The sequence below is a fragment of the Anoplophora glabripennis genome, unplaced genomic scaffold (genome assembly GCF_000390285.2).
Source record: "Anoplophora glabripennis isolate ALB-LARVAE unplaced genomic scaffold, Agla_2.0 scaffold29, whole genome shotgun sequence".
Classification (NCBI taxonomy): domain Eukaryota; kingdom Metazoa; phylum Arthropoda; class Insecta; order Coleoptera; family Cerambycidae; genus Anoplophora; species Anoplophora glabripennis.
The window spans coordinates 1,062,983-1,076,232 of record NW_019416257.1 but is presented as its reverse complement, the minus strand read 5'-3'; positions in this window follow the sequence as shown (position 1 = coordinate 1,076,232).

Sequence of the window (13,250 nt, the reverse complement as noted above, 5' to 3'; positions counted from 1 at the left end):
GCTCAGACGATTTGACTTCAAAAATATAAATAAATTATGAAGGATGTCTCAAAATCCACGCAAGCAGTAATTTTGATAGAAAACAACATGTTTTTAATTAAAAATTGTAAATTTTGTATTTATTCATAAAATGCATATTTAAATAATGCATCGTTATTTCAATTTAGTTTAAATTTATCAATAATGATGTGGTAACAAGAAGCAATTGCATACTTCAGTATGCAATTTGATAGTGTTGATATGATTTGAAAACTATTTATCTTAAAGAAAAATTATCGACGCAAATATACCCAAAAGTAAATCGTTGAAATCAGAATACCTATAAAGAATATAGAATTTCATTAAAATACTGTTTTTGAAACCTCCAATTGAATTGTCCTCAAAGGACTGCACAAATTCTATTAGGTGATTATTTTCGGAGGGACACAATGAGCATTTAGGTAGGTACTTTTTGAAAAAAAAAACCTATGAAATTCCCATAGATGTGTCCGAATGTATGTCACTATTTCTAACTAAAAATTGTAATTCTACGAGATGGAAATTTTTAACTAATTGCCAGTAAGACATTTGTGTGATAAAATTTGAAGAAAAACAACTACATCTAAAAAAAATAACATTATTTTCAAAATCTGGAAGACTTGCTTCAATATATGTGGGTAATCAGAAAACACACTGTATATTTATAGTAATTATACTGCCATTCATATTAAAATTGATGAAATAGAGTTATTGATCTATCTTCCATGATCTTCGCTAGTAGTTGACAGATTTGTGTATCAACTTACTAAATTTTTGCCCATACCAATTTTAGATTAAAGGGGGACATTCTTTGCTGGTATTTTTGACTCCGCCACTTTCATCCCCAAGCAAGGGTAAGCATCACCCCAAAATATTTAAATGGCATTGGGGGTTGAGTAATATTTTTTTTGAAAGCTCTTACAGTTCCCTTTACAACAGACTCTAAATTTTATAATTCCGCCCAATACTTTGAAACAAATTTACATTTTAAAATTTAAATTATGTTTAGTTGCTTGGTTACTACTTAGTCGATTAAATGTTCAAACTGATGACCGCTCGCTTCCATGCAAGAGTAAAGATTTTGTTCGAAAGGTTCGCGCACGTTCCAAAGCATTTCCGGAGTGATTCGACGGCATTCGTCGACGATTCTTTGACGCAAATCTTCCAGCGACGCTGGCTGTTTTTTATAGATTTTAATTTTTAGGTATCCCCACAAAAAGAAATCAAGGGGCGATAAATCCGGTGATCGTGGAGGCCACACAATGCTCTCTCTTCTCCCAATCCAATTCCGTAGAAAACGTTGGTCCAAATACTGACGGACCGTCCTGTTGAAAAATCAATTGATTTTCATCATACTCTGGAACATTTTCAATAATATCAGTCAAGGCAGGGTCAATAGCGTCTTCCAGTAATTGGAAATAGATTTGGCCAGTGAAATTACCAGGTAGAAAAAAAGGACCCACCAGCCGGTCACCGAAAATTCCAGCCCATACATTTAATTTTTCCGGTTGCTATGTATGCACCTCGTGAAAAACTCTTGGGTTTGAATCGGACCAATAGCGGCAATTTGACGATTTACCGTCCCGTTCAATAAAAAACTGCATTCATCAGAAAAACAGATGTTAAAAAGGAACTGTGTCCTCCTTTAATCTAAAATTGACGGGTCTGAGCGCTTTTCTATAATTTTGACGCAGTTCCTAAAAATGGCTCTGTTTCGTTTTCATTTGGCCACCCTGTATAAACATGATCCACAAGGTCTTGCAATAACAGACGATCAAGTCATATTCAAGAACAATTTCAAGTCGTCAGCAAACATAAGATGATTTGACTTTAATGTTAGGGATATTTAAGTCATTTACAAATAATATAAAAAGGATTGGCCCCAAGTTAGAGCCATGAGGTACTCCTGATGCCGAATTAAAAGTATTCGACTTGAAACCATTAAAAGAGACATACATTTTTTGATGATTGAAAAAAGAGTTGAAACTATTTTGCAACTTAAAAATCTGAAATTTACACAGGTTCGTGATAATGCCATTACCTTTCGAATAGTTTTTTACCGAATTTCGATATCTTGACTTGGTCAGAAGATATACGCGCTCGCGTTTTCGACTTTATAATTTTGCAATAGGCTGCCATTTTGAAACTGGGGGTCCGGATTGCGGGTATTTGTTGACCTCCAAAACAGTTATCTTTTCCTGTAGTTTCATCCAATTTCAGTCAAATTTGTTCTTTTTATTAAATTTTACAATTTAACTTTATTAACTTTCTTCAACAAATACTTTAAACTTTAAGTATTAAGTAGAGAACAACAAACCTAAATTCCTATTTTGAAGAACGTCTTTGAAGCTGCTATAAACATAAAAAACAGTGGAATAAGATTTTCGGGTTATTCTGTTTTTTCTTCTGTCCATATGTTATTTATTACCACAACTTTTTTATCAATTCATTTTATTTATAAGTAGAGAATCTGACAACAAAACACGCCTAATTTTCTTTTCTGTCTAAGTACAATTATACGAACGATAAAAATAACTTTCATAAATAAATAATTAGAAGATCAATAATGGTCGTCCTCGACATAATCAAATGACTCACAGGCAATCAACTGGAATTAGTTATATTTTGTAGTTTTACATATACATATAGAATGTTTCTATTCATGGAAAGACACTTTTCTCTAACGGAATTGTTTCAAATAAATATTGATGTGTATATGTATTTGAATCATTTATCTTTAGAACTAAGACACATAAAAGCCATAAAGTAGGAGTTATTGATTCATACAAAGGTGTAGAGGTATATTTTAAGAAAATTAATAGTTGTAGTACTGGAAATATTTCCTTATGGACTTTTTAATACAAGGCCACCTTTTATGTATAAAAGTTGGACCTGCACTCAATTTTTTGCATTTTTTCTCGAAAACGAAACGGTTTACCCAAAATAAAAAAAATTGTACTACGCGAACCAAACTATTTACTCAAAATTGGAGAGTATGTCGAAATATGATGAAAACCTTAGTAGAGTTTTTGTCAGTGGCGGCCCCTAAGGGAGAGACAGCCCCTTAAAGGGGTAACTCGGAAACAGTTTTTATTTCATAACTTTAAAATTGTTTAATATTAAATCACGAAATTTTGGGGTTGTATTACTATTTATATGCTTAATAATCGGTATAATATATAAATCAAAATTTGCTACAGGGGCGTAAAAAAATGCGGGACCATGGGGCAAATTTTACAATTTTTTTTTGTACGCAATTTTTTCTACTTCGAAAATATGAAAATTTGTCATATTTTGCATAAAAAAGGTACTCTTGTTAGATTTTAATAGCATGAGCCGTTTTGTAGTAAAATATATTTCAATAATTTATTACTTGCTCAAATATTCCTACTGCAAAATAAATGACTTTTCGATTATTTTCTAATAAACACTTAAAATCTTGTTTCAGGTTTTCTTGAAAACAATAAAGTTTTTTAAAATTTAACAAGAGTAAAACAATTTTTATAATTAAATTCTGCTATGAATTAATATTATCATTTTTCAATTCGGTTAATGAAAAAAAAGTTCGGTACAAATTTAGGAGTGAGTCATCCCCAATAAACACTTTGTAGCGCTTCAATTAACTTTAAATATTAGTCGAAGAAGACAAGTAATAATCCTAAATCATGTACCAAATTTGGTTCTTCTACGATGAAGTGTTGCAGAGATATTAATTTTTGTCGAAAGTTTGGTTAAATTACAATATTTTGGACACCCCTACATGTACCTGCCCTGTGTCGGTTCTTAGGCGGGACACCCTGTATATGAATGTACTTTATAACAGTAACTCTATAAGTTTGATACAAAATTGTGCTGACAAATCGCATTAGATATAAGACAACAACGCCCTGCCCCACTTAACCCTTCCTGTTCCAAGTTTACAATATCGTAAACGGGTTTAATGGCCTTATGGCCTCTTAGAACATTTTCCGATGATGGCGTGACGAGGATATATGGCAGGAGGCAGGACGTAGTCAAGGATCTGTCTATTTCTGGAACACAATGCATAGGGACTGCTTTATCTTCCCACTGCAGTTCAGAGAAGCGTATTCGACATCTGCAAGCTATCTACGTAATGGAATATACTGAATATAAGATTAGCTTTTCGAGGAAGAGGGAAATGATGTTTGAGATGTATTTTATACTGGAATTAATTGGGAAATGAAGAATGCGTACTCAGTATAAAAATTAGTGTTAAATTTCATAATGGAAAAATATTTTTATTTTGTATGAGTTTTTATCGGAAACTTTAACTTAAAAATAGTAAGAGATTTTTTTTGTTGTACTATAAACCTGAATTTTAAGAAGAAATTTTTATTTTGAGAAATATTGCTGTGACGTAAACATTATATTAAAATTTCTTATATCAGAGCCTATGATTGACCTATTTCCGCATTAATTTGTAAAATGGATAAAACAATCGTACTCTTCATACAAAATATTGTAGAACTGACTTTTTTGTCCAACCGTCACAAAACTATGACATTTTTGACTGTCAGAAGTCTCTAAGGCTGACATTTTCCTTACTGAGAAGAAAATATAGTGTTACGGTTTTCAAAAATATTAATTATTTAATAAACATTTACAAATAATTAAATTATGTCTTTATAATTACTTATTAATTATTTTATCAATTGCAATATACTCAATTCATTTCAAAATTAATTATCAATTACTATTATTAATGTATATATTCATAACTTTTTATATTACTTTGTTTATAACATAATATAACAGTTTCAAATAGATGATCAGGGTATAGTGAAACGGTTCAATTTACTCTGTATCAAAACGAATAAATCTAAGTCACGTGACCATTGTCTTAAAATTCCATATTCCATAGGTCTTTTCTTTCTTTTAAATCTCAACCGTTGAAGGGATCACTTCGTAGCTTCATTAGCTCGTTGAAAGATATTATTAACAATTGTGTAACTTTTGGAAAGTTAATCAACGTGGAAGTTGGATTTCGTTAGTAATAATAATATTTATATAGCAGCCGTGCTGGATTTTATTTCACGAGGAGAAGCTCACTTAGTTAGGTAAGAATTGTTCTTTGTATAATTTTCTCTGATGGTTTTTAAATTCAAAAATATTCACATCGAAATATTAACCTACTTTTTAGTCTTCTTTGAGCCGGTCCCTCATCGTCTTATTATCACGATTATTTGGGAAATATAAGATTTTGGAAGTACGACAGACGGGCATGGTCATAGGTTATAACATCGCGATCTTGGGGGAATATTCGTTGACAAAATATACTATTGGACATCCTGCCTTCACACCCTGCTGAGCTCGATCTACTATCACCACGCTCCGTGATTCTGTTAGCGGAGTAGAGAGACATAACCTCGCTTAGTTGACAGCTATTCTGAGTCAAGACAATTGTTGATACTAGGAGAACTGCCCACCACCGACACCACCTTAGTTCCCTAAAGAGCTAGTAAGGAACCACCTTACTCGTCGTAGGAATATATACCTAGTTTTAACATCTCATTTGAAGATAAGTACCTGGCCTCTATATCCTTCACTCACCTTCCTTCACAATTCGATATCTGTATTGTTGTAGTGCTTATAGTTTAATTTGATGATATTAGTTTAAGGATTTTAGATTTATAAATTAGCTAACTGTACACAATTTGCAATTGCGCTTTGGGGGATATAACTAACAATATTTGTGACATAATTTGACGTTCAACCTTATATATCTCATTGATTCTCTACATGACTAGTAAATGATATACAGAGTTAACCTGTATGTTTCTTTTATCATCAGTCCCTGCAGTGAACGATAGGCAAACACAGATTATTAATAAATAACTTCCTTTTCACAGGTAACCTTGTGTGCTCTGACTTACGACAAATTCAACCCTGAGATTAAGAGTGCTGCCTCATCACTGTCGACTTGGTCCGTGATTTAAGGACAATTTTGGCAACTGTTCCCAGGACGTGTTCCGCATGTCGCATTATAATAGAGTCCAACTTTACGGCAACTGCAAGTCGCACCGCATCCTTTTTTGCAATTGCAAAACATCATTTTTAAAAGTTCTTCGGGTGCAGGCTGGTTGAACATTTTGATTGGCTGGAGAGAATTTTCACTTTTAATCATCTCCAATCAGTTGGATTAATGCTATCATTACTAAGCCACACATGAGTTTGTAAAAAACTCTCTTAATGTGTTGGTCCAAAGCATCAACTGTAGACAACTGCAAGCGCTCCATAACAGTTAAGCCATTTACACGATCCGACAATTTTCACTGAATAATACAATTCGTTTTTTCACGATAACTTGTTTAATTTTTAATATTTTTCATCACTCCAAACAGCAATTTGCAGGGAAATGTAAGAGCTAAAATCAATCTCTATAGTTGAAGGGTCTTGAACTCTTCGTTTTCGAGATTTTTAGGTTTTAACGGCTCAAAGAAGGTGGTCCTTGCACGTAAATGCAAATTAAAAACGTAATATCTCAGTTAATTTTTGCTCTACAGAAATATTGAAAGTGAGCAAAAATATTACAAAAAAGTTTTTGAGTTATTTCGAAAAAAGGAAATTTTTTAAAAATAATTTTTTTTCATTATTTTGAACTTTTTTTTAAAATTTAGGCATTCTAAACCGATCAAGCTTGCAGAATCTATTATTAGTACCTAAATAAAGTCAACTATACGTGGATTACGCTTAGTTTCTATTTTTATGGTTCAGCCATAGATTTTATAGTTATTTTTTCTGCGAAAAAATGAGATACCATTTTATTTTCATCATAACTCCGCGAGTTTTTGAGCTACGAAATTTTTTCAAAAAGCATTTGGTCTTTCCAAGTGCTTTAAAAAAGGTTATATTAATTTTCTTCGAAAAATTAGTTCTTTCGCCATCACTTTACGGTAAAAGTTTCGATTTTACTTTCAGAAAATTAAACAATCACCTTTAGAGAATGATAACTCGGTTATTATTACATCTACGGTAATCAACAAAATGAATATTATTTGAATGTAAATTATTATTTATAATTTATATATTTTCAATGTGAGTTATTAAAATGCAAAATAAAGAAACACTGTGACATTATGTTTCCACTGATGACATATTTTTGGTAATATTTGACTAGCCAACTGTTCCCTTATATAATAATTTGTGGTTTGATGCATACTCAAGTTAGTCATTCATTTATGCACATTTCTAAATACCAGAATTGAGAATGGAATGAGGGCATCCTAAGTTGAGTGAAGCATAAGTTTGATATGAGTGAAAGGTTAGTATAGATTTAGGGAAGTCTCTGGATTAAAATATCCCCAAAAGAAAACTTCTGGGGAAAACAGTATATCACAAAGTTACATTATTTTGAGGAGGTCTATCGACGGTTAAAGTCCTGTTCATAAAATGTGAATCACCCTGTACATCTATTTTGGAGACTTTACCGTGACACGTTGCATTTGCGACAGGACATCGAATAGTTCAAGGTGACGGCACCACAGCTGCAATCCACTGGAATTGTCGTCGTCATATAGCGTGACACGTCGCGACGCGGACTCTGTATCGAATAGCTGAACTCAAATAATTAAGTAATCGTTCATGCACCATGCAGCCTAACATCCTATGTTGTGGAGGAATATTGAATCAGATATTTGATATCAGTGGGCTGCACGAAATGGCTGATCGCAATTTTCAATGTAAACATATCGGAAGGGAATCGCACGAAGTTGTTTAATTGAATGTGATTGATTTAATCGCAATAATGTCCTCTGCATTTATTCCATTAATGGATTCACTAAAAAAAACAAACAAATAATTTACTGATAGGATATTATGATGTAAGGGTAGTAACGAATATTAAGTTGAAAAATCTTATACCCTCTTGCACCTTGTGTATGCTGAAACAGAAAATGTCACTCAAACTTTCTCTCATTGTAAATGATGGAGAAACACATTAGCATAAAAGTGTACACCTATATCCCCTAATTTCTCCTTAATCGTTAGTAAAACCTACACATCCCTCTAAATCATAGTATATCCTAGTAATTCGTTGGTCAATCTGAATCTAGATTTCCATCAATTGGCAGTTGTGTGGAAGTTCAAAATTAGTTCCAACTAACTCAGTGGTCAAGGGGGGATCGCTTTCAGTAAATAATGGAACTTGTGCTTTTGCCATTCACTTGTTAGGCGCTAGGTGATTTACTAATAGTCCAAAATTATATCCTATAAGGAAGTTTGGAATTGATAAAAATATTAGCAAAAATGTAATACATCTATTAAAAATACCCAACTTACAGTTACAGTTGCAATTTTTCTACAAGGACTCTGCTTGTAGGTTAAACAAATAAATTAAAATTGAGCAAAACTACAACTACTAATTACAATAAAATTGACTTGACATGAAAGGAAAATATTGATTGCACATAAATAGAATGATCTGAATTAAATCTCCTGTCCGACGCATATCACCTCCCTAGAACAGTTCACTGGGAAAATAGTTGCCTGCCTCCTAGTGCATCAGAATCTTAATGAGTTGGCTAGTCGAAGGGACTGGAACCTTCCATGCCAATGGTGATGTACAGCAATGTGCTTATGGGCAGTGGAACCAGTGACAGCTACGGTTGTGTCATGGAAGGCGAGGATGAATTCCCAAGATGTTCACGAGTCTTCTTCGTAGTTGTATAGGAGTGCTATATCGAAAGAATGCCAAGCCGCAGCAAACGGCATCTGGAGAGCCCGATGTTGTTAGCACACCAACCGAAGATGCCCTTTCGATTTTCTCGGTGAAAAAGGTAGCCACGAAATTCGAGTTGAAATACGATACTTACCAAGTTGTTTTACATAAGTCGACAGCCCAAATCCGGAGAGACCAAATGTCAGCATCCACACTGAATAACAGTCTCCGAGAATTAGCGGAGCCACTCCGAAGTGTGATCAAATGTCGACTCTGGGATTTTGTAAATCAGTAATCAAAGCGGACGACTGTGGACAGTGCGTGTCTACGACTTGAAATCAAGCGTATTTGTTGCCTTGAAGTCGTCGTTGCTTATTTAAAGGGAAATAACTTTCAAGGCTATACTCAGGGTACCATATGACAGGTTCAGAAAGCATAAGAAACCAAATACATTTTTCCTGACTTTTTTTTATCGAATTTCAACTGTACACTAAATAGTTGCGTTGTTTTTCACGCATTTAGGTACTTGTGATATATTAATATGTAAATATATTTATAAAAATAAACTTTTTTGCTATTCAGAACATTGTTAAAAATTTATTGCGAGCACACCGTTCAAGACCTAAACCAGCATCAAATCCGCTCAGAACTTTCAGTGCCTGTGGCAAAGATACTAAGGGATAAAGCTGTGCGAAAACATAGAATTTCGCATTTTGAAAGAGGTTTCAATTACGCCTGTAAAATTTACAACGATATTTCCACTTACATTAAGTCTCTCTCAAATCTGCAAACACCCCTAAAACATGTTAGAACTTGGATAATTTCCAAACAAATACACTACAAATTGCATTTTGAAACTGTTTGAATTATGTTGAACTAACAATATATTTTTTTAAAGAAAAACGAATAATATTTCAAGAACTTAGAGTGCCAACTACTTACAAATATTAAGCTTTGAAGAACTAGTTCAATCGATGTAATAAAATTAAGTATGTTTTTATTTCTAGTTACAAATATTACTTTGTTTTTTCAAGTAATGAACTTAAACCTTATTATGCATTTATAAATTGTTATTTTTTTGTAAATTTGTACCTACTTATAAAAATAAGTATAACAAGAAGGTTTGTGAGTTTTTATATTTTCTAGTCAAATACATGATCTGTTTAGGTATTTGTATTTGTATTTTAGAAGTTATTATATTTTTGTCTTTCGACTTCTGACATTTATGCCTAAATTGATTGACGCTGAATTAAAAAGGCAATCTATAAAAATAAAGCGATAGGCGTGTTTCTTGCAACAACAGTGGCAATACATGAAGAGAATTTCGTGGAATTTAATGGGGAATGTAAACTCCCTGCACAACTCCACACCTCAAATATGCTAAACTCGTGCGTGCATTTTCTGGATATTGCTCACCGGAGCTATAAATTCATCGAGCTTACATCGCTGTACGGTAAAAGCCTTATATATCTTTCTTGCTACATAATGGAAACACAGCGAATGTGGAACTGTACCACATCTACCAAATATGTTGAAAAATGTGACATGGCAATGTTGTTGCATGTACAAGAAGGTAATAATAATGTCTACCATACACTTCTATAGTGAGGTTTGCCTTACTCGGTTAAATATACAGTGTTTTCAAAAGTATAGTTTTTTTTTAGTGTGAAGGGTTATAGCTGATAGTAAAATAAAGTGGTTTATAAAAAAATACTTTAATGGAAATTTTATAATACCAGATATTTACACTTCAAGTTAATGAGATTTCTGACGTCTCGTCTGCTCTGTAAATGTTTATCATAAATTCGTACTATCGACCAGAAATAAATCAGTGATTATTATAGCATCTTTCGTCGCTAATCTTTGACATTTAAATAATCGGTTTTGTTCTATATTTTGAGTTGGTATTGTTGGACATTGTTTTAACAACAATCTTCAATTTTTTATTTTGTAGAGAATAGAATATAGTAGAACAGAATAGAATAGGATAGGATAGGATAGGATAGGATAGGATAGGATAGAATAGAATAGAATAGAATAGAATAGAATAGAATAGAATAGAATAGAATAGAATAGAATAGGATAGGATAGGATAGGATAGGATAGGATAGGATAGGATAGGATAGGATAGGATAGGATAGGATAGGATAGGATAGGATAGGATAGGATAGGATAGGATAGGATAGGATAGGATAGGATAGGATAGGATAGGATAGGATAGGATAGGATAGGATAGGATAGGATAGGATAGGATAGGATAGGATAGGATAGGATAGGATAGGATAGGATAGGATAGGATAGGATAGGATAGGATAGGATAGGATAGGATAGGATAGGATAGGATAGGATAGGATAGGATAGGATAGGATAGGATAGGATAGGATAGGATAGGATAGGATAGGATAGGATAGGATAGGATAGGATAGGATAGGATAGGATAGGATAGGATAGGATAGGATAGGATAGGATAGGATAGGATAGGATAGGATAGGATAGGATAGGATAGGATAGGATAGGATAGGATAGGATAGGATAGGATAGGATAGGATAGGATAGGATAGGATAGGATAGGATAGGANTATTGAAATTTTATTTTACCACCCACAAGCGCGTAGCACTATTATTAAGAAAATACCCTCAAAAATAAAAAAACATATTAGGTATTTTTTTAAGAAATAAATGGATATCATTTTCGATTTGATCACACCTCAAAACCCTAAATACAAAGTTTCATTATTATAGCTTTTACAGGGTATTCACAAAATAGGTGCAAACTTCAAAAAATTTCACTGTCCTGTATTAACAGTGGAAACTATTTTCAATGTATTTTTCCATAATTTTATTAACAGAATCTATGCAGTTAAGAAAGCAAAATAATATATATTTTTTTATTATACCAGAAATGAGTTTCACAACGAAATAATATTTAAATATTACTGTTTTCTATTAGCCCACCATCATTTGGTATGCACTGTTCAATTCGTCTCTTATTTATAATAATTCTCCTCAACTGATGTGGTGTTATTTCTCTAATTTTATTACATTTTTATTTTAAAAAAAAAAATATGTGTTTTGAGGGAATTTATGTAATCGAATAATCGAACCCTTCTTTTTTAACGTTAATCTAATTTTGTTGAATTTTTTTAAATAACGATTTATGGAATTGAGTACATGCACTTCTTCTTCATGTAACACAGAACCTCTACCTTCAACTAGATGGAGCACCTATTTATCATGCGGTAATAGTACGTCATTGGTTAGGTGAGAATTTCCCAAGAAAGTGGATAGATCGCAACAGTCCGTTAGTTGAGGGGCCGTCAAGAGCTCCAGACTTAACGCCTCTCGATTTGTTTTTATGGGGCCTGCGAAAAATAAAGTAGACCCCAGAACAGAGCAGATTTATGTAATAGAATTAGACAAGCATGTCGACGAATAACACCACATCGGTTGAGGCGAGTTATTAGAAATAAGAGGAGACGAATTGAACAGAGCATACCAAATGATGGTGGACTAATAGAAAACAGTCATATTTAAATTTTATTACGTTGCAAAACTCATTTCTGGTATAATAAAAAAAATATATCTTATTGTGAGCACCCTGTATGAGTGAAATCAATGAAACTGCATGGATATACCTTCGGTTAATAAAATTATGAAAAAAATTGCTTGAAAATATTTTCGACTGTTAATACAGGACACTCTGCAATGAGTGAAATTTTTCGAAGTTTGTACATATTTTGTGAACAACCCTGTAAAAGCTATAATAATGAATCTTTGTATTTAGGGTTTTGAGGTGTGATCAAATTGAAAATGCTATCCATATCTTTCTTTAAAAAATGCCTAATATGTATTTTGAGGGTCTTTTTTTAATGATAGTAGGCCGTAGAAAAGATCACATGTTAAAAACTATAATATCAACATAAAAAAAATTATTTTGGAAATCGGTCACCACCATCGGAGGTGTTCCGACTTTAAGTGAAACACACTGTATATGGTATATTTCTCTTTTCATCTATTTTTGTCCAAGAATAGTTTATATACCTAGAGATCTGTTAAAATAAAAATGTTTTATTACGAGTTTTACTTCTTTTATTACTTTTCTGTTTTAATTTTTTCAAATATGTATGTATGTTAAAATGACCATATCCTTGACTGAGAAATAGTGAAATTTCTGGCGTTTTTAGGTACTGAAATCTTGAAAAGTATAACGTGTAGAACAAAAGTAAGCACAAAAATAAAATCCTTGATGTTTTGTTTATTCATTGTTACCATTTAAATTTACTCAAATAAAATAATAACTAAAAAAAAAGCGTCTGTAAAACATGCGTTTGCTGTTATTCTAACCCCACATTTTAAGAATTATTTTCACGTACTTATAAATAAAAGTAAACAATTTTATATGTAGGACTAAGCAAGTAAATGTTATAAGAATATTTACATGTGGAATTATATATAAAAAAGTTAATATTTTCGTAGATTTCAGTACCTAAAACCTTGATGGTTTGATCGTTTTTTGCACCTGTTTATTCGTTTTACTGCGGCGTCTTTGAAAATA